General features: G+C 39.9%; 1 long non-coding RNA gene across 1 annotated transcript in view; it reads right to left on the reverse strand.

Moving 5' to 3' along the window:
* Positions 1 to 6,819: 6,819 nt before the first annotated feature.
* The window catches only part of LOC139530641 (uncharacterized), a 28,533-nt gene continuing 15,765 nt past the window's right edge, over positions 6,820 to 19,587 (reverse strand). Inside the window, exon 2 of the long non-coding RNA XR_011666089.1 lies at positions 6,820 to 10,551. This is a non-coding gene — a long non-coding RNA (uncharacterized lncRNA). The remainder of the gene's footprint in view (positions 10,552 to 19,587) is intronic.

Raw genomic sequence — 19,587 nt, forward strand, 5'->3', positions numbered from 1 at the left:
GCTTGTACATCATAAAACCTATTCTCAAACATGCATCCTGTTTGCAATAAGGCACGAAAGTAAAACTGCAACAAAAAAAAGGTGGCAAAGAAATGTACTTTGTCCTGAATACAAAGCGTTATGTTTCGGGCAAATCCAACACAACACATCACTGAAATCCACTCTTCATATTTTAAAGCATTGTGGTGGCTGCATGGGTATGCTTGTCATTGGCAAGGACTAGGGAGGGTTTTTTTGGGGGGTAAAAAGTAAAAAGTAATGGAATAGAGCAGGCAAAATTCTAGGGGAACACCTGGTTCAGTCTGCTTTCCAACAGACACTGAGAGACAAATTCACCTTTCAGTAGGACAATAACCTAAAACACAAGGCCAAATATACACTGGAATAGCTTACCAAGACGACATTGAATGTTCCTGAGTGGCCTAGTTACAGTTTTGACTTAAATCATCATTGAAAATCTATGGCAAGACTTGAAAATGTCTGTCTAGTAATGATCAACAACCTTGAAGAATTGTTTAAATAATAATGTGCAAGTATTGTACAATCCAGGTATGCAAAGCTAGAGACTTACCCAGAAAAACATGTTTTCACTTTTTTTATAGATGGGTGAGAAGAAAATCAATTGAATCCATTTTGAAATCAGGCTGTAACACAACAACATGTGGAATAAGTCAAGGGGTATGAATACTCTCTGAAGGCACTGTATATAAAGAGAAAAAATAACCTATTAAGGTGAAGTAGGAAAAGTTGCATCAAACGCCTACTATCCTGAATTCCTGAAATCCTGATATTGTCCCAGTATCCCCAAAAAACGTGTCCATTTCATTTAACATCCATAACGGTTCTAATTCTGAAATTTCAAAGTGTAATTTACAAACTTTAGAAGCCTTTTTAAAGCTATTATACACGATAAGTTTGCATTTCCTGCTTTTCAGGAAAATTCTCAGCAGCAAAATAGTGATCAAAAAAAGATCCTACATCTGTACATTGTTGCCAAAATAATCAAGTATAGCCAAAGCCAATGAGAGGCTCCTCTCATTATGTGGAGATATTATGACTTGTATTAGTGTACCTATAATGAGGTTTGAGGAAAGATTTTAATATAGCCTGTGTGCCTCCTTTTTATCGATGGCCCTGTTGTCACCTTGTGTTCCAAAACAGATTTTCTGATTTGAAACAGCTTTGCTTCAGAATTTGGACAAACAAAGGAAGGAAAAAGCATGTACTTTGAGGGCCATGGCAGACTGGGCCAATTACTCAAGCCTTCTGGTTGATCCTCCATCCCCTGTACCAGATGAGCGTATTATTGCAATGCTTGAAACCCACTGCTCTGTTTTGGATGGGCGCTTGCCAGGCATCCAAGGAAAAAATAAAGGACACAGATTTAAGCCATCTTCCCATCAAACTTCCTCTTCATATACAGGTATACTGATACTAATGCACCCTGTTACCATCTCTATAAATATAGCTTGACACATTTTCTGTGAAGATCTGCTTTTATTTACAATAGAGCCCATGGTGATTGCAGGGCACTGATGCATTTTAGCACAGAGGTACTGCCAAAAATGGTACCACATTGTGCAATTGCCCTCCTGAAAATAATATTTTGACTATCAATTATATGTTTGATGCTGGGTTTGGCAATATGTGGGAGCAACAGATTACAGGGAAATTGAGAGTGACAAAGTTTGAAACTGAACAAGGGCATGGATCGAAATTTGTTTCATACTACCTAGTACGTACAGTGTAATTATTTTCACAATTTGCATATATATAGAAAATCAACCAGGCATGGCTAAACACTGTCTTGACATGCTATTTGTGTACTTTCGATTTTAGATATTCATGCTGTTTTGAGGTTTCGAAAGACCTCGCTGCTCTTTCAGAGATAACCTTTTGTCTTACTCGCTGTTTTTATATTTAGACCTAGTTGATCTCACAGCCTCATAATTGTTTACAAAATAGTTATGCACATCTATATGTATCATACATTTTCACGACTTTCTATTTCTGTATTTGACTGTGCAACAAACTAATTCAGTCTTTATTATACTGTTGCAGCTTTAGTGGGTAAGAGGGGTGCTTTGTGCAGACAAAGAACACAGCTCTGCAAAGACACTGCCTGTAATAGTGATGAACTGGAGTTAGTGTAGATCTAGTGAGTGAGAGTGGCTTATTTGTATTATTATTTTAATAAGTGTGGCTTACTCTCAATGATAAAGAAATATGATACAATTTAAGAATTATAATTTGCATTCATCTTTTGGCCAATGCAAACAAATGTGTCCTACATAACTTAATACATGTTCATCACTTACAATATCTTCTAGAAAAGCAAGATTTACATTTATATTGATCCTTAATCTGATTTACTGTAAATGTTGGATGTTTGTTCTAGAATAAATGTTTTTTAAATGGTTTAAACGTTTTAAAAAGAGATGAGGGGCATATTTCCTTATAATATACTGTAAGTCAATCATCTTCATTTTATTGATCATGTGAAATATAAGAATCCTTTAAAAAATACATAACATTTACTACTGTATTTTCATTCAACAAAAAGGATCTGTTCATCGGTCTACTGCTGTATAGAGTGTGCTTCAATTGAGGACATTTGTAGCTTTCACATCGTCTATATTGTTCGACTGTGGACCTTCCTACAGATAGATCGTCTTCTTGGTCTGTGTGAAAGCAGAGCTTTTTAATAACAGTACAGTTGCAGAAATTGGAGAGGCCTTGTGTATAGATTTGGCAGTATCAGAGATGGCAATTATTCCTGAGAATTCTTTGTTTTCACAGTCTGGTACTTATCTCACCATTATGCTCCCTAGTAAGTTTCAGTTAGTTTTTTACAACTCAAAATGTATTTCCGTACAAATTGCTTATGCACCTGAAGTCTGGGAAGGATGCTACTATCCCAATAAAAGACAACCCATCTCTATAAATGTCAATAAACCATGAAATGGCATGTGTAACTTGCACACAATGCAGGCTATCCTATCAGGATGGTGCAGGTTCATCGCCTTGGTACTCAAGCTTGAAAGGGTTTGTTGGGATCTAGTAAATTGGCAGCATTTCTCATGCCTTTCATGGGCCATCTCCATCCATACAGACCCACACTGTACAGGATTTCCATTCTCTGATATGCAAGTTATCTTTTTAGAGGAATTCTAACTTAAAATGGTAATATGCTAATTTGGGCATACTGTAGATTGAATCGTTACATTGAGGAACTGAAGAAAAATATTATTTTCAGGTGTAATTTACCTTAGCGGGTTGACGTCAGCAAACAGCGGTTAGTATTTCTCTTACTTCGGCCTCAAAAGCAGTATTGGTTTGTGCTTGAATTTGTTGTGATTTAACATAGCTTACATAGCTTGTGTAAAATATATTTGCAAATTATGCACTATGGTGAAATGTGACTCATTCTGCTACAATGATATGCAAATTAATTCACTATATTGATAAATGTTTGAGTCAATATATTTGCAACAACTTGTGAAGGACATACTTCTGTAGCCTACTTATTTCAAACAGAAATTTGGCAGGATTTGAGACACATTGCCTCTGGCACAGGCTTAGTAGGCAGGCTTTATTCCTGAAACAAGGACTTGATAATAGCAAAGCCCAGAGAAAGCATAATGAATGATTTAACAATGTCTGGTAAAGAATGAATGCATTGTCTTCTCTCCACCAGCTTGGCACCGTAGTCCACTACAATTAATCCCAGAGAAGCAATGGTCAGGATAGCTATTCAACACCAACAGTCAAAGGAATTGTAGAGTTGCATATCGCAGCATTTCATGTTTTCTGGCGGTGCCTGATAACCTAAATACACCAGTACTGCAAGGGTACAGTACATTATGTCTACCAGTGGCTATATAGTAAGGCTACAATTCACCTCTTTTTCCTGCTTGGGCCTGTTTAGTATACCTACTGTAGTCCTCATTAATACCATTCTAAACAGCCTGTCATTAACTTCTAGGGTTTGACATGGACTTAATCTACCATGGACCATATTAAGATACATTTCAATCACTTTGATTTAGCATGACAATTTTTCTGATTTTGTCAATGCATCACGTGATGAAGAATTGAATCATCACGAATGCAGAAGTGATCTGTTCATTTGTGTTACATTTGTTTGAAGACAATCATATCCAGACAGGAAAATGATTTAGATTCCCAGGCACGCAGAGGGAGCATCATTAAAGAAAACGTGGATTATATAAAGAGGTTTTGTAATGATTGTTTCAGAGTTCAGAATGCCACCATGGCGCATCTATCAATATGCAGATGAAATGAGGCGTTGGAGCAGGAATACAAATACTGGGTTTTTATTACAAACCGAGACACAGGAGAACATGGGGAAAGGTTGCAGGATAAGCAATTGTTGTGGTTTACTAGGGAAATACAAGAGAAGATACAAACACATGTTAACATACAAGCATGACTGACAGGTGCATAAACTGAAATGCATTTTACCAACAAACTGAGGATATATCTTACAAGCTGGACTGACAGGAAATAGTACTAAGGATTATGGCAGCATATGAACTTTAACATCAAACTAAAAGGATCTTAATATTAACATTTATACATATTCTTCAATAATGAAAGGTACTCACTTTGTCAGTCACGCACAACATGGAAAGGAAAAACATAGGATGGCCACCCCATGCATTCAGCAACAGGAATAAGGAAGACTGGGGGGGAAAATTGCTGCTTATATTAGACAAGGGGTGCAAATGCCTAGGATCCTGAATCTGGTGTCCAGTGTCCCCAAAAAACGTGTCCATTTCATTTAACATCCATAACGGATCAAATTCAGAAATTTCTAAGTGTAAATTACAAACTGTAGAAGTCTTTTTAAAACTATTACACACTACAAGTAGTGGGGACAGGTGAGTTGAGTGGCAATTGTATTTTGTTATTTTATTTAACCTATTTAACTAGGCAAGTCAGTTAAGAACAAATTCGTATTTACAATGACGGCCTACCAAAAGGCAAAAGGCCTTCTGCGGGGACAGGGGCTGGGATTAAAATAAAAAATATAGGACAAAACACACAGCATGACAAAAGAGACACCACAACACTACATAAAGAGAGACCTAAGACAACAACATAGCATGGCAGCAACACATGACAACACAGCATGGAAGCAACACGACATGACAACAACATGGTGGAAACACAACATGGCAGCAGAACAACATGGTAGCAGCACAAAACATGGTACAATCATTATTGGGCACAGACAATGGCATAAAGGCAAGAAGGTAGAGACAACAATACATCACGTGAAGCAGTCACAACTGTCAGGAAGCAAGGGATGGGTGGTCTAAGGTTAAGGGTGAGAACATGAGCCTTCACAACAGCCCCCTTCAAATTTCCATGGGAAAAAGGGTCCGTATTGGAGTTGGAAAGTTTGTTTCTGTTGGAGAGTCTGTCTGCCCTCTCTCTGTTGTGGTTAGAATGTATAGTTCAGAGTGACATTCATTCATGTCGTTATAGGTTAGATGTTTCGGCGGTTGTCGGTCTTCGTGTTCAATGATACCGAATTCCTAGCTGCAGACTAGTAATTAATATCAAAGACTTGTTCTTATTCTGTCGGTATCGATAGTCTAAGAGTTTAACCACGTGGTATGATTAAAAGATTCAGCCATCTACTCAAACCTTGGCCCTCTCGTGGTAAGCTGGTCTGCAACCTTTAGCCATCTCGTAATTGAGGTAAGCTCGGTCTGGTGATAGAAAACCCAGGAGGTCGTTTTATTCAGAACATCAATAAGGGCTGTCTCATGAAGCCAGGTCCTGTCTGGGCCCCTGGGGGAGTGCCAATGACTTAGTGAAACTTTTTAGGGAATTGGAGTTTCCTTCATTAAACAGTCCAAAATCACATTACACAATTTCACAAACAGTATCATCCTCACTCATTCATCTTATACAACAATTAGATGTAAGCCTCATAACTGAGGCTATTATATAAACAGCGTTATGGTAATGTGGCAGTATTGTCTCCCATGAGTTTCACATAATTGTACCAAACGGACCAGTTCGTAGCTGGATTCTTCACCGATTGTTTATACCTTCTCCAGAACATAAATGTTGTTCGGACCTCAAGTTCTGTGAGGTGGAAGAAATTCAATTGTTCTCTCTATGAAAACTCACTCTCTCTCTATACTGTGGCCATGAGGAGATAATCTCCTCCAGGAATTTACGACCTCTCTGACCACAGCAGCCTGGTTGTAGGAGACAGAGAGAGGGGGATGGTGCTCGCTGTACCCAAAGAGGGCAACGTCATGACACTAGAATGGTCCAAACACACCAAGACAGTCGAGAAGAGGGCACGACAAAGCCTATTCCCCCTCAGGAAACTAAAAAGATTTGGCATGGGTCCTGAGATCCTCAAAAGGTTCTACAGCTGCTACATCGAGAGCATCCTGACTGGTTGCATCACTGCCTGGTACGGCAATTGCTCGGCCTCTGACCGCAAGGCACTACAGAGGGTAGTGCGTACGTCCCAGTACATCACTGGGGCTAAGCTGCCTTCCATCCAGAACCTCTACAACAGGCGGTGTCAGAGGAAGGCCCTAAAAATTGTCAAGACCCCAGCCACCCCAGTCATAGGCTGTTCTCTCTACTACTGCATTCTCTCTAGTACCGTATGGCAAGCGGTACACTGATAAAAGGTGGACTGTATAAGTTTTTGTGACCAGTGATGGAAAGAGTACCCAATTGTCATACTTGAGTAAAAATAAAGATACTGTACCTTAATAGAAAATGACTGTCGTGGAAATTTACCACAAAGGACTCAAACTCTATGGAAATGAATCATTTCTTTATTATCGGAGAGGTTCACAAAACTCAATCCATGTTAATGAAAACTCTGAAAAGGGCTTTCCCTCTCAGTTCTTATATACTGCTGCACAAACAAGTCATATACTCATTATTTACATTATTCATTATTAACGTTGGTTCTTGCATGTGTCTGACTCCTGCCTGTGACTGACCGATACCTCACGAGGCTTCTTCTCTCAAAGCTGAGACCTTGAAACTGAGATACACCTCCTGGTTCCCAGAGCAATGTTCTGGGCCTATTGCCAAATTGCTTATAAAGTGAGTGAGGATTCCTCCCATGTACAATCAATCAGTCTGTACAATCAATCAGCCACTCGCATGAACCTAACAGAGTTGGTTATTAGAAAAGCAGCATTTTTGCTAAACATACGATCTGTGTACAATCTGATACACACAAACATAACATTTTCCCTTACATTCCCTCCATTTATCACTCTGTGATAATTATCATTACATTTTAAGGTAAGCATTAGATCATATTTTCTATCAAAGGAGGTTCTATCAAAATACTTCTAATAAAGTAAGCGAAATCAACACATAAAACCAGACACTTTATCCTTTCAAACCCTTCACTCTGGGTTGTACAATCTAAAATACACACAAAAACACAAGGGATCTATAGACTCAAAGGTAAATAAATCTCTCAATATTTAACCATTGTTTCCATAGCCCTTACCACAATCGGGTTGCATTGACCTGTTCTGTACTAACTGTCCCTGGGACATCAACTAGTCAAAATCTAAAACCTGTTGTTTAACAAATCCGCTAGGGCCTTCAAAAAGTTGGTGCTCTCTTATCACCTCAATATTTAGTACTAAAAACATTTACTTGGATCTACTCCAATTCTCGATGTTGTGCAATGTAATGGAAACAGATTATTGTTTTTGTCACATCTGCTCCTGCATCGCCCTCTACTGCTCATCCTGTGTCTTCTTGACCTGCCGCCACTCCCCCAGTACTCTCTACCTCTCCCTCTCTGTGTGTGTGTGATTGCGTGGGCGGAGACAGGTGTGCTGGAGTCAGAACAGATCCCCACCAGCTGCAACCTATTTCATTTTCAAGGCCTCTACAAATACTCAGCCCTGCCACTTCCACGCTGCCAGATCGTAATCTCTCAGCTCAGTCAGTCTACGTTTCTAGCCATTTGTTACTATTCAGATCCTGATGCTGTTTTCCTCTCCGCTACAGTTCTGCCCGCTCTGACTCTGGTCCCTGTCTCCAGTCCCACGTCTCGTCATCCTGCTACTATGTCCTGGATTCCCCACTCTACTACTCCTTTGGATTCCCCTCCAGACCTGCTTACCCTTTCTCAACCCCTCTCGCTCCAGCCTCAGCCTCTGCTCCTGGTTTCCAGCAACCCGCCCGAGCTTCCCCTGACCTGCACTCTATCTCCCCGTGTTTCAATAAATTCCTTGGTTACTTCATTCCAGTCTCCTCGTCTGAGTCTGCTCTTGTGTTCCCCTGTTCCATTCCGTGTAACAGTTTTAGATTACATTACCTTATTTAACTCACTGGTGTATTCAAACTATCGAATTGAGACATAATAATTGGAAATTGTCAAAAACGTATCATATTCAATTATTCATACCACTGTCCCAAATGTTCTACTGTGTCCCTTTACAACCTGTTTGAGTTCAGTGAGTAACACTGACTTTCACTGGTGGCTTATCTATTGGTCCACAGGAAGCTTATCTTTAAACCAATCACCAGATGGCAGCATCTAATATAATCAGTCCCAAGGCACAATCCCTCTGTTTGTCATGTGACCTTGTATTGAAACATTTACTTCAAATTACTAAGATATTGCATTATTAGTTTTATCTGAAAGCCACTAATATTACCATTCACATACTGTCAACACTCATTACATTTGACATCAACTGATAGATCATGAGTACCATGAATCTTTTTACTTTCACTAGTCTCCATATTGGTTTCCTTCAACTAGGAACCCTCTGCTCTTCCCAATAGGAAAAACCCTCTCAATCACTACTGCTAATGCATATGGATCACTCTCAAACTATGTTCTGCTTTTACCCCTATTGTTAGGTTAAAAAACAAACAATACAAACATGGTAACTTTTTCCTTATTGGAAGGCATTGTTTTCATTTTAGTCTACCCTAACAATGTTACTCTATATTTATTATCAATTTTTGCTGGATATTCACTTTCTGTTTTGCACTCACTAAATGTCTATTTTGAGATTCATAAGCAATGAGCCGAAATGATAAAATACATCAGCCAATTCAGAAGTGGAGAGATAAACTTTGGAGGGAGCTTCATTTTTAAATGTAGCTCTCGAAACTAGAGTTTCTTTCGAGCACTGCCTATCAGTCCACTGTCATTGGACTGCTCTGTCCATAATGAGTCTGGCACCTGAGACAGGATAGACTGGGAAACAGTGTCAGACCCCACTCCTCCTGCTTTTTTTGCCTGCTTACTCATTGGTTTAATTTCTCATTGTTTGGGATATCAACGAAAACATCTAGGCTACAATAAATTGTAAGTTAAGTTTAGTTAATAAGTCTCTTCCTGAGAAGTTACACGTTTGGGTGGATGAATACAGAACATCATTTTCAACATTCATTGGTCCTATGGAATAGGGCATGAGTTTTGTTTCAAAATGTATTACCGGGGTGGAGGAAATTCCATAAGCGTTTAAGCACCTACTATATCTACCAACATAGGAATTTCCTTCCCTTGTATGTTTACCATAATGTTTGAGCCAGATTGGTCTACTTTTATCTGAGGGCATTGCTGTATTAAAGTTTTTGTTTCCTCTGAGGGGCGTCCCTATTGTTGCTGGTTAATTTCATTTAATTATTGACGAAGCTTCTGATTTAACGTGGCAATGATATGTTTAATTGGAAGCTGTTATAAAAGCATATAAAATGCGCCAAGAGGCTTTATATCCCAAACCCTTTAAACAGTCATACTCATCAGAAAACTTGGTAATGGCCATTCCATCAGTCTTCTTGAATATGGGTGCCCAGCAGGGCTCTCCTTCTCCGATGACCATCTACTTCTAGGTGACTACTCAGGGCCTGCGTTGGTCCCTTGGACTCAGGATTAATCTCACCCTCTGTCAGGTTTCTCCGGAAGTCTTTGACCACCACGAAATCACCTGGGTTCAAATACTGCTGAGCTCCACCTGCCAAGTTCGGCAAAGACGCCTTCACCCGAGGGAAATTAGTCTTTAGAACACTGTTAAGGTTGACACAATACTCAACCATGTCTTCTTCCATTCCGTGCAGGGACAACCTGTTATGGGGAAAGGGAGAAACCTAGTCTCTCAGCACCTCGTGTGGAGAGAGATCAGTAACTGTGTGGGATCAGCCTCTCATACTCATCAGTGCCAGTGGAAACACCTTTACTCATGTTAGGCTTATTTCACCAATTAGTTTAATAAATTATGTTTTCAGAGTTTGTTATTCATGCAAATCAAACATTGTACAACCCCACCACCAGTGACATTTTTTGCAAACACAGTAAAACCTACTGTACACCAATATTTATTTACCATCCCTCCTTTTGATACATGGTCTTGACCATGTGATAATTTAGCAAGGAATTGGAAGATACAACAGGGCATGGCTGGTCTGCTCCACCCGAGGCGTCCTTCTCTGATGCATCAGCCGTTGCCTGCAGTCATTAACAGAGAAATGGCTACTGGAAGCAGGAACTGCTGCCATCTGTAGAAGGGTGGGGGGGGACAGAAGATGAAGCAGCCAATTTAGAAATGTTATCTTCAAAGGAAGTATGTCCCTGACACAGCCTGTAACAGAGACGAAACAAGATTACTGTCTGCAATCTGTTTTCAAGACGAGGTCAAAAACCTTCTATTCTTCCACAATGTTCCAAAATCATGCACTATACCAAATACATATCTACTGTCAGTGTAAATGTTAACAGAACTGTCCTTTTCCAAAATACAAACTCTAGTCAGGCCAAATCATTCTGCTGCCTTTGTAAATAAGTGTGAGACTCTTTTTCAGTTCTCTGAGCAGACCCATCTACAAAAAACTCAAAGTCTGGATTGTCTAACGGGGTGTCTCTCAGGTCCAACCTAGGTCTACAGTAAGCTTCACTAGCCAAATCACAGTCATGGTCTTCACAGGCATCTGCTGTAGGGATAAGAGTTAAAAGGTTTTAAGAATTATACATCATTTCAGAGTAACATGGGACATTGACAACAGAATGTGCTGGTAGTCTAGCAGTCTCGCAGGCGTCAAATGAGCCATTCTTGCCTGTGCAATAATTGCGTGCACAGAATGGGGCACATGTACGGTTAGAGGAGACATTGCCACAATATCAGAACATGCCAAAACAGCCTCAGTAGCAGCCACTACAGATCTCAACTTCACTCGCCACCATCTTTCTTCCATATATACAATCCTGCAGTGGTTGAACAAATTAATTGCCTGTAATCTATCGCTGGAGAGGGCGCGACCCTTAGAAGTAATGTCATTATCCAAATATTTAATGGAACTCCAGCATAATTGCATCTTGCTGGGGGAAACTTCATTATCTTTTTCTTCCCCCAATAAATCTACAATGCCCAAGTGTCCTTGTGACATATCTCCTCTGATTGTGAGCAAATCAACAAATCGTCATCATACTGAACCAAAATACTCCCTCCAGGAGCAACAAAAGAAGAGAAGAGAAAGAAAGCATTAGCTAAATCAACAACAACTACCTGGAGGCACCTGGGATAAAATGGTAAGTGTTAGGCACCAGGGGTGCTCTAGCATGCGGGCCGCCCCCCAAAACTCACGGACCAGGCAAGGAGGGCATTAATCAGAGAGGCAACAAAGAGACTAAAGATAACCCTGAAAGAGCTGCAAAGCTCCACAGCAGAGATGGGAGTATCTGTCCATAGGACCACTTTAAGCCGTACACTCCACAGAGCTGGGCTATATGGAAGAGTGGCCAGAAAAAAAGCCATTGCTTAAAGAAAAAAATAAGAAAACACGTTTGGTGTTCGCCAAAAGGCATGTCGGAGACTCCACAAACATATGGAAGAAGGTACTCTGGTCAGATGAGACAAAAATGTAGCTTTTTGGCCATCAAGGAAAAAACTGTCTTGCGCATATCCAACACCTCTCATCACCTCGAGAACACCATACCCACAGTGAAGCATGGTGGTGGCAGCATCATGCTGTGGGGATGTTTTTCATCGGCAGGGACTGGGAAACTGGTCAGAATTGAAGGAATGATGGATGGTGCTAAATACAGTGAAATTCTTGAGGGAAACCTGTTTCAGTCTTCCAGAGATTTGAGACTGGGATGGAGGTCATTGTCCTAAGTATGCTTAGGACAATGACCCTAAGCATACTGCTGTAGAAACTCTTGAGTGGTTGAAGGGGAAACATTTAAATGTCTAGGAATGGCCTAGTCAAAGCCCGGACCTCAATCCAATTGAGAATCTGTGGTATGACTTAAAGATTGATGTACACCAGTGGAACTCATCCAACTTGAAGGAGCTGGAGCAGTTTTGCCTTGAAGAATGGGTAAAAATCTCAGTGGCTAGATGTGCCAAGCTTATAGAGACATATCCCAAGAGACTTGCAGCTGTAATTGCTGCAAAAGGTGGCTCTACAAAGTATTGACTTTGGGGGGAGTGAATAGTTATGCACACTCAAGTTCAGTTTTTTTGTCTTAATTCTTGTTTGTTTCACAATAAACATATATTGCATCTTCAAAGTGGTAGGCATGTTGTGTAAGTCAAATGATACAACCTCCCCCAAAAAATATATTTGAATTCCAGGTTGTAAGGCAACAAAATAGGAAAAATGCCAAAGAGGGTGAATACTTTCGCAAGCCACTGTATCCCATTCATGGTCATCTCAACTTTCTATTTTTGTTTTGACCATCTCTGTTGGTATACAGGTTCCTCTTTGCATGAGGGAACAGCAGCCGTGCAATGTAGGTGTTTAGACATGTCCTCGTTGGCATACAACGGCTCCCTCAACATGTTGATCATTCAGGTGCCAAGCATAGTAACAGTTCATCAGGCACAGGAAGATTCAATTTTATTTTAATCCCAATGACAATCCTTCTTCAGTACAGGCAACAGATAAATTCATTTTACACATCAAATCTCTTCCTAATAAATTTACTGGGCAGGCAGAGGAGTATTGGAATCGGTGTCTCCATTTGCCCTCTCCCCACTCCACGTTCAGGAGAAAAGTCAAACATTCTTCAGAGGGAATTGCACCCATGAAAGGGTTCCCCCTTGGAGAAGGGCGAGCCAGGCTTCTTCTTTTTCGTTTGTCCTTCTTTCTCTTCAAGTTAGCCTCTCAGACTCCAGTTTTTCTGTGCTCAGTGTCCTGTCTTGTCCAGTCTTCTGTTTTGTTCAGTATCCACTTACCAAATGTTTTAGCCATTACACTACATGGCCCTTTTGGTTCCTAGCACGGATCCTCCATCCTACTCTTACTATTTCCCTGTCCCATACTAAATCCCTTGTTGAACTCATAGAAAAAACTTCCAGCTTAACACATCATCCCACATTCACACAACTCTCACAGCGGGGCTAAACCCCTGTTCAGTTAATTTGTCAATACTCACATCCACATTCACTATTCCCAAACACACTCACTGATCTCCCTTATTACTCCTCATGCATCTTCAACTATTCTCTTGTCATTACCTCCTATGCATACATATGTATCTTCAACAGTTCCTCTATAGTTTCTATAGTATCTATAGTCACTGAGTATCTAACGTTTCTCAGTCTCTATCGTCTCTATAGTCGATATAGTCATAAATGCCATAGTCTCTATAGATTCTATAATCTTGCCACTTCCTATACATATAGAATAGCACCTCATGCACCTTATGCTATTACCAGTGGTTCCCAGACCCCATAGATACTTCTCATAAATGCCTAGAGACAATTTTCAGTGGGGCTTTTCCTGCTCTCACTCTAACCTTCTCCTAAGACTAGTTATAGCCTTCTCTTAAGACTATGGTACCTTTCCTCATTTTTGTGGTCAGTTTAATTGTTTATATTATTTATTTTTATACATTCATTTAAATTGACTTGCTGAAATCAGCTGAGTTGTCCTTCTAGGTTTCGTAAATGTTGCGTTTCCTCCCAGACGTGTCCCCAAGTGAAAGTCTGTTACGGGCGGGTCCTCGTCCTCTTTTAGTGTGACAGGAATTTCCCTTTATGCATTCCCAAGAATGCGCCACCTGTGTTCTTTTTCAGACCTTCACTGATGGATCACACGAAGAAGATCAAACCCCGGTGTTCGTGACGCCAAAATTGTCGTGGAAATTCACCACTAAGGACTTAAACTCAATGTAAATGAATCAATCTTTATTATCAAGGCCAGATAGGTTCACAAACTCAATCCAAGCTTCATGAAAACTCTGAGAAGGGCGTTCCCTCTCAGTTCTTATATACTGCTACACAAACAAGTCATATAAGTATGATTTACATGATTAATTTATTAATGTTGGTTCCTGCACATGACTGACTCCTGCATGTGACTGGTATTTGGTATTGGTATTTTAATAGGATCCCCATTAGCTGTTGCAAAAGCAGCAACTACTCTTCCTGGGGTCCACACAAAACATGAAACATGACATAATACAGAACATTAATAGACAAGAACAGCTCAAGGACAGAACTACAAAAAAAAAATTAATGTCAGACATTGCCTATATATCAGTGCATATACACAAACTATCTAGGTCAAATAGGGCAGAGGCGTTGTGCCTTGAGGTGTTGCTTTATCTGTTTTATTTTTAAACCAGGTTTGCTGTTTATTTGAGCAATATGAGATGGAACGGAGTTCCTGGTGGCATGTCTGGTGGGGTAGGTTTGTGTGTCAGAGCTGTGTGTATGTTGACTATACAAACAATTTGGGATTTTCCACACATGAATCCAGTCAGTCTCTCCTCAACTCTTAGCCAAGAGAGACGGGCATGCATAGTATTATATTGGCCCTCTGATAACAATGAAGAGCAAGACATGCCGCTCTGTTCTGGGCCAGCTGCAGGTTAACTAGGTATTTCCTTGCAGCACTGGACCATACGACTGGAAAATAATCCAGATTAGACAAAACTAGAGCCTGCAGAGCTTTTTGGAGTGTGGTGTTAAAAAAGCAGAGCATCTCTTTATTATGGACAGACCTCTCCCCATCTTTTACAACCATTGAATCTATATGTAAAGATAAAAAGGTAAAAATCTGTCATTCTGCACCTGAACAAGGCAATTAACCCACTGTTCCCCGGTAGGCCGTAATTGTAAATAAGAATTTGTTCTTAAACTTCTTCAGGCTGCAAGCCCGACGCCGGTACACTTATGACAACATCCAGCTCAAGTGCAGGGCGCGAAATTCAAAATGTATTTTTTAGAAATATTTAACTTTCACACATTAACAAGTCCAATACAGCATTTGAAAGATAAACATCTTGTGAATCCAGCCAACATGTCCGATTTTTTAAATGTTTTACAGCGAAAACACCACGTATATTTATGTTAGCTCACCACCAAATACAAAAAAGGACAGACATTTTTCACAGCACAGGTAGCATGCACAAAGCCAACCTAACTAACCAAGATCCAACCAAACTAACCTAGAAACAACTTCATCAGATGACAGTCCTATAACATGTTACACAATAAATCTATGTTTTGTTCGAAAAATGTGCATATTTGAGGTATAAATCAGTTTTACATTGATGCTACCATCACAGCTACTGTCAGATATAGCACCGAAGCAACCAGAGTAATTACAGACACCAACGTCAAATACCTAAATACTCATCAAAAACATTTCTGAAAAATATATGGTGTATAGCAAATGAAAGACAAAGATCTTGTGAATACAGCCAATATTTCCGATTTTTTAAGTGTTTTACAGCGAAAACACAATATAGCGTTATATTAGCTTACTACAATAGCTAACACACAACAGCATTGATTCCAGGTAATCGGTAGCGATAGCACAGTTCGACAGATATATGAAATATCATCCCAAAATGGGTCCTACTTTTGCTGATCTTCCATCAGAATGTTGTACAAGGGGTCCTTTGTCCAGAACCGTCTTTGTTTGGGTTTAGAACGACCTCTTTCCCTCTTGAATTAGCAAGCACACTGGCCAAGTGGTGCTAAGCTCTCCATCCTGAACAAAAGCAGACAACGCAACACACCTAACGTCCCGAATAAATTTCAATAATCTAATAAAACTATATTGAAAAAAACATACTTTACGATGATATTGTAACATGTATCAAATAAAATCAAAGCCGGAGATAGTATTCGCCTATAACGACGACTTTCCAGAAGGCGATTCCAGGTCCAACTTCGCGCTTTCGAAAAAACAGGAAATGGCGGACTACTCATTCCAAGAGGATTTATTCCACTTCAGACCAAGATAATCCACTCATTTCTTCTCTCACTTCCTCTTGACATCTAGGGGAAGGTGTATGACGTGTATGTATACCAATGCGTATCATGACCATTTATAGGCAAGCCTTTGAACAGAGACCTCGATTTCAGAAATCTCACTTCCTGTCAGGAAGTGGGCTGCAGAAGGAGTTCTGTTTCACTCAGAGAAAAAATTCAAACGGTTTTAGAAACTACAGAGTGTTTTCTATCCAATAGTAATAATAATATGCATATTGTACGAGCAAGAATTGAGTACGAGGCCGTTTGAAATGGGCACATTTTTCCAAGTTACTCAATACTGAGCCTGCAGCCATAAGAAGTTTTAACTGACTTGCCTAGTTAAATGAAGGTTCAATTAAAAAATATATATATATGTTTTGACCATGACAGTTTACAATCTAAGGTAACGCCAAGTAATTTAGTCTCCTCAACTTGTTCAACAGCCACACCATTCATTACCAGATTCAGCTGAGGTCTAGAACTTAGGGAATGATTTGTACCAAATACAATGCTCTTAGTTTTAGAGATGTTCAGGATCAGTTTATGACTAGCCACCCATTCCAAAACAGACTGCAACTCTTTGTTAAGGGTTTCAGTGACTTCAATAGCTGTGGTTGCTGATGCTTATATGGTTGAATCATCAGCATACATGGTCACACATGCTTTGTTTAATGCCAATGGCAGGTCATTGTTAAAAATAGAAAAGAGTAGAGGGCCTAAAGAGATGCCCTGTGGTACACAACACTTGACATATTTGACATTAGAGAAGTTCCCATTAAAGAAAACCCTTTTAGTTCTATTAGATAGATAGCTCTGAATTCACGATATGGCAGAGGTTGAAAAACCATAACGCATACATTTTTTTGGAACTACAGGTTATGGTCAATCATATCAAATGCTGCACTGAAATCTAACAGTACAGCTCCCACAATATTCTTATTATCAATTTCTATCAACCAATCATCAGTCATTTGTGTCAGTGCAGTACATGTTGAGTGCCCTTCTCTATAAGCATGCTGAAAGTCTGTTGTTAATTTGTTTACAGAGAAATAGCATTGTATTTGGTCAAACACAATTTTTTCCAACACTGCTAAGAGCTGGCAGCAAGCTTATAGGTATGCTATTAGAACCAGTAAAGGCCACTTTACCACTCTTGGGTAGCGGAATTACTTAGGCTTCCTTCCAGTCCTGAGGACAAAGACTTTCCTCTATGCTCAGATTAAAAATATGACAGAAAGGAGTGGCTATAGAGTCAGCTACATTCCTCAGTAGCTTTCCATCTAAGTTGTCAATGCCAGGAGGTTTGTCATTATTGATCGATAAGAATCATTTTTCCACCTCTCCCACACTAACTTTACAGACTAATAACTTGCAGTGCTTTTCTTTCATTATAATTTTTTATGCATGAATACGATGGCTCACTGTTAATTGTTGGCATTTCCTGCCTAAGTTTGCCCACTTTGCCAATGAAGTAATCATTAAAATAATTGCCAACATCATATGGTTTTGTGATGAATAAACCATCTGATTCAAGAAAAAAGGAGTTGAATTTGTCTTTCTGCCCATAATTTCATTTAAAGTACTGCAACGTTTTTGATCTTGGCTTCATAATATAGTTTCTTCTTCTTTTTTTGAGTTTCGTCACATCATTTCTCAATTTTCAGTAAGTCAGCCAGTCAGATGTGTAGCCAGACTTATTAGCCACTCCTTTTGCCCCATCTCTTTCAACCATATAGTTTTTCAATTCCTCGTCAATACATGGAGCCTTAACAGTTCTAACAGTCAGTTTCTTAACAGGTGCATGTTTATCAATAATATGAAGAAGCAATTACATAAATTCATCAAGTGCAGCGTCTGGATGCTGCTCATTAATCACATCAGACCAATAAATATTTTTAACATCATCCACATAAAATATTTTGTATGATCTCTTATACACTATTTTAGGCCCAGCTGTTGGAACTTTGGCTTACCTGGATATCGCCACTATATTGTGATCCCTGCATCCAATGGGTAAGGATACAGCTTCTACAGTATTAGTAAAAATGTGATCGATACATGTGTATCATCTTGTTCCTGTAGTGTTTGACCCTGGTAGGTTGATTAATAACCTGAACCACTTGTTACAGTAAGAAGCTTCCTCTTGAACAGACAGCTTGATGAAAACCAGACTGACCGATACCTTACAAGGCTTCTTCTCTCAAAGCTGAGACCTTGAAACTGAGATACTCCTCTGGTCCCAGAGCAATGTTCTGGGCATACTGCCAAATTGCTTATACAATGATAGTGAGTATTCCTCCTATGTAGAATCAGTCAGTGTGTACAATCAATCAGTCACTAGCATGAGCGTTATTTGTAACTTATTTTGTACATAATGTTTCTGCAACCTTATCTTACGGCAAAAAAGAGCTTCTGGATATCAGGACAGCGATCGCTCACCTCGGATTAGACAAAGATTTTTTCTTCAACAAACAAGACGCACAAGAGATTCTCCAAACACCCGGCAGGGCCGACATCCCCGTTATTTGCAAGAGGAAGCGACGCAGGTACAGAGGACAAAGAGCCGGATGCCTGGTCAGGACCCGGAAAAGGCAAGTGGGAAAGGTGCCGTTACCGTCAATACTACTCGCCAACGTGCAATCATTGGACAATAAACTAGACGAGGTACGATCCGGAATATCTTCCCAACGGGACATCAAAAACTGTAATATCCTATGTTTCACGGAATCGTGGCTGAATGACGACATGGATAATCAGCTAGCGGGATACACGCTGCACCGGCAAGATAGAACAGCACACTCCGGTAAGACATATGTAAACAACAGCTGGTGCACGAAATCTAAGGAAGTCTCTAGATTTTGCTCGCCTGAAGTAGAGTATATTGTGATAAATTGCATGCCACACTACTTGCCTAGAGAGTTTTCAGCTATACTTTTCGTGGCTGTTTATCTACCACCACAGAGAGTTGCTGGCACTAAGACCGCACTCAGTCAGCTGTATAAGGAAATAAGCAAACAGGAAACCACTCACACAGAGGCGGCGTTCCTAGTGGCCGGAGACTTTAATGCAGGGAAACTTAAATCAGTTCTACCAAATTTCCATCAACATGTTAAATGTGCAACCAGAGGGAAAAATATTCTAGATCACCTGTACTCCACACACAGAGACGAGTACAAAGCTCTCCCTCACCATCCATTTGGTAAATCCGACCACAACTCTATCCTCCTGATTCCTGCTTACAAGCAAAAATTAAAGCAGGAAGCACCAGTGACTCGGTCTATAAAAAAGTGGTCAGATGAAGCAGATGCTAAACTACAGGACTGTT

This window comes from Salvelinus alpinus, chromosome 1, assembly GCF_045679555.1.
Source record: "Salvelinus alpinus chromosome 1, SLU_Salpinus.1, whole genome shotgun sequence".
NCBI lineage: Eukaryota > Metazoa > Chordata > Actinopteri > Salmoniformes > Salmonidae > Salvelinus > Salvelinus alpinus.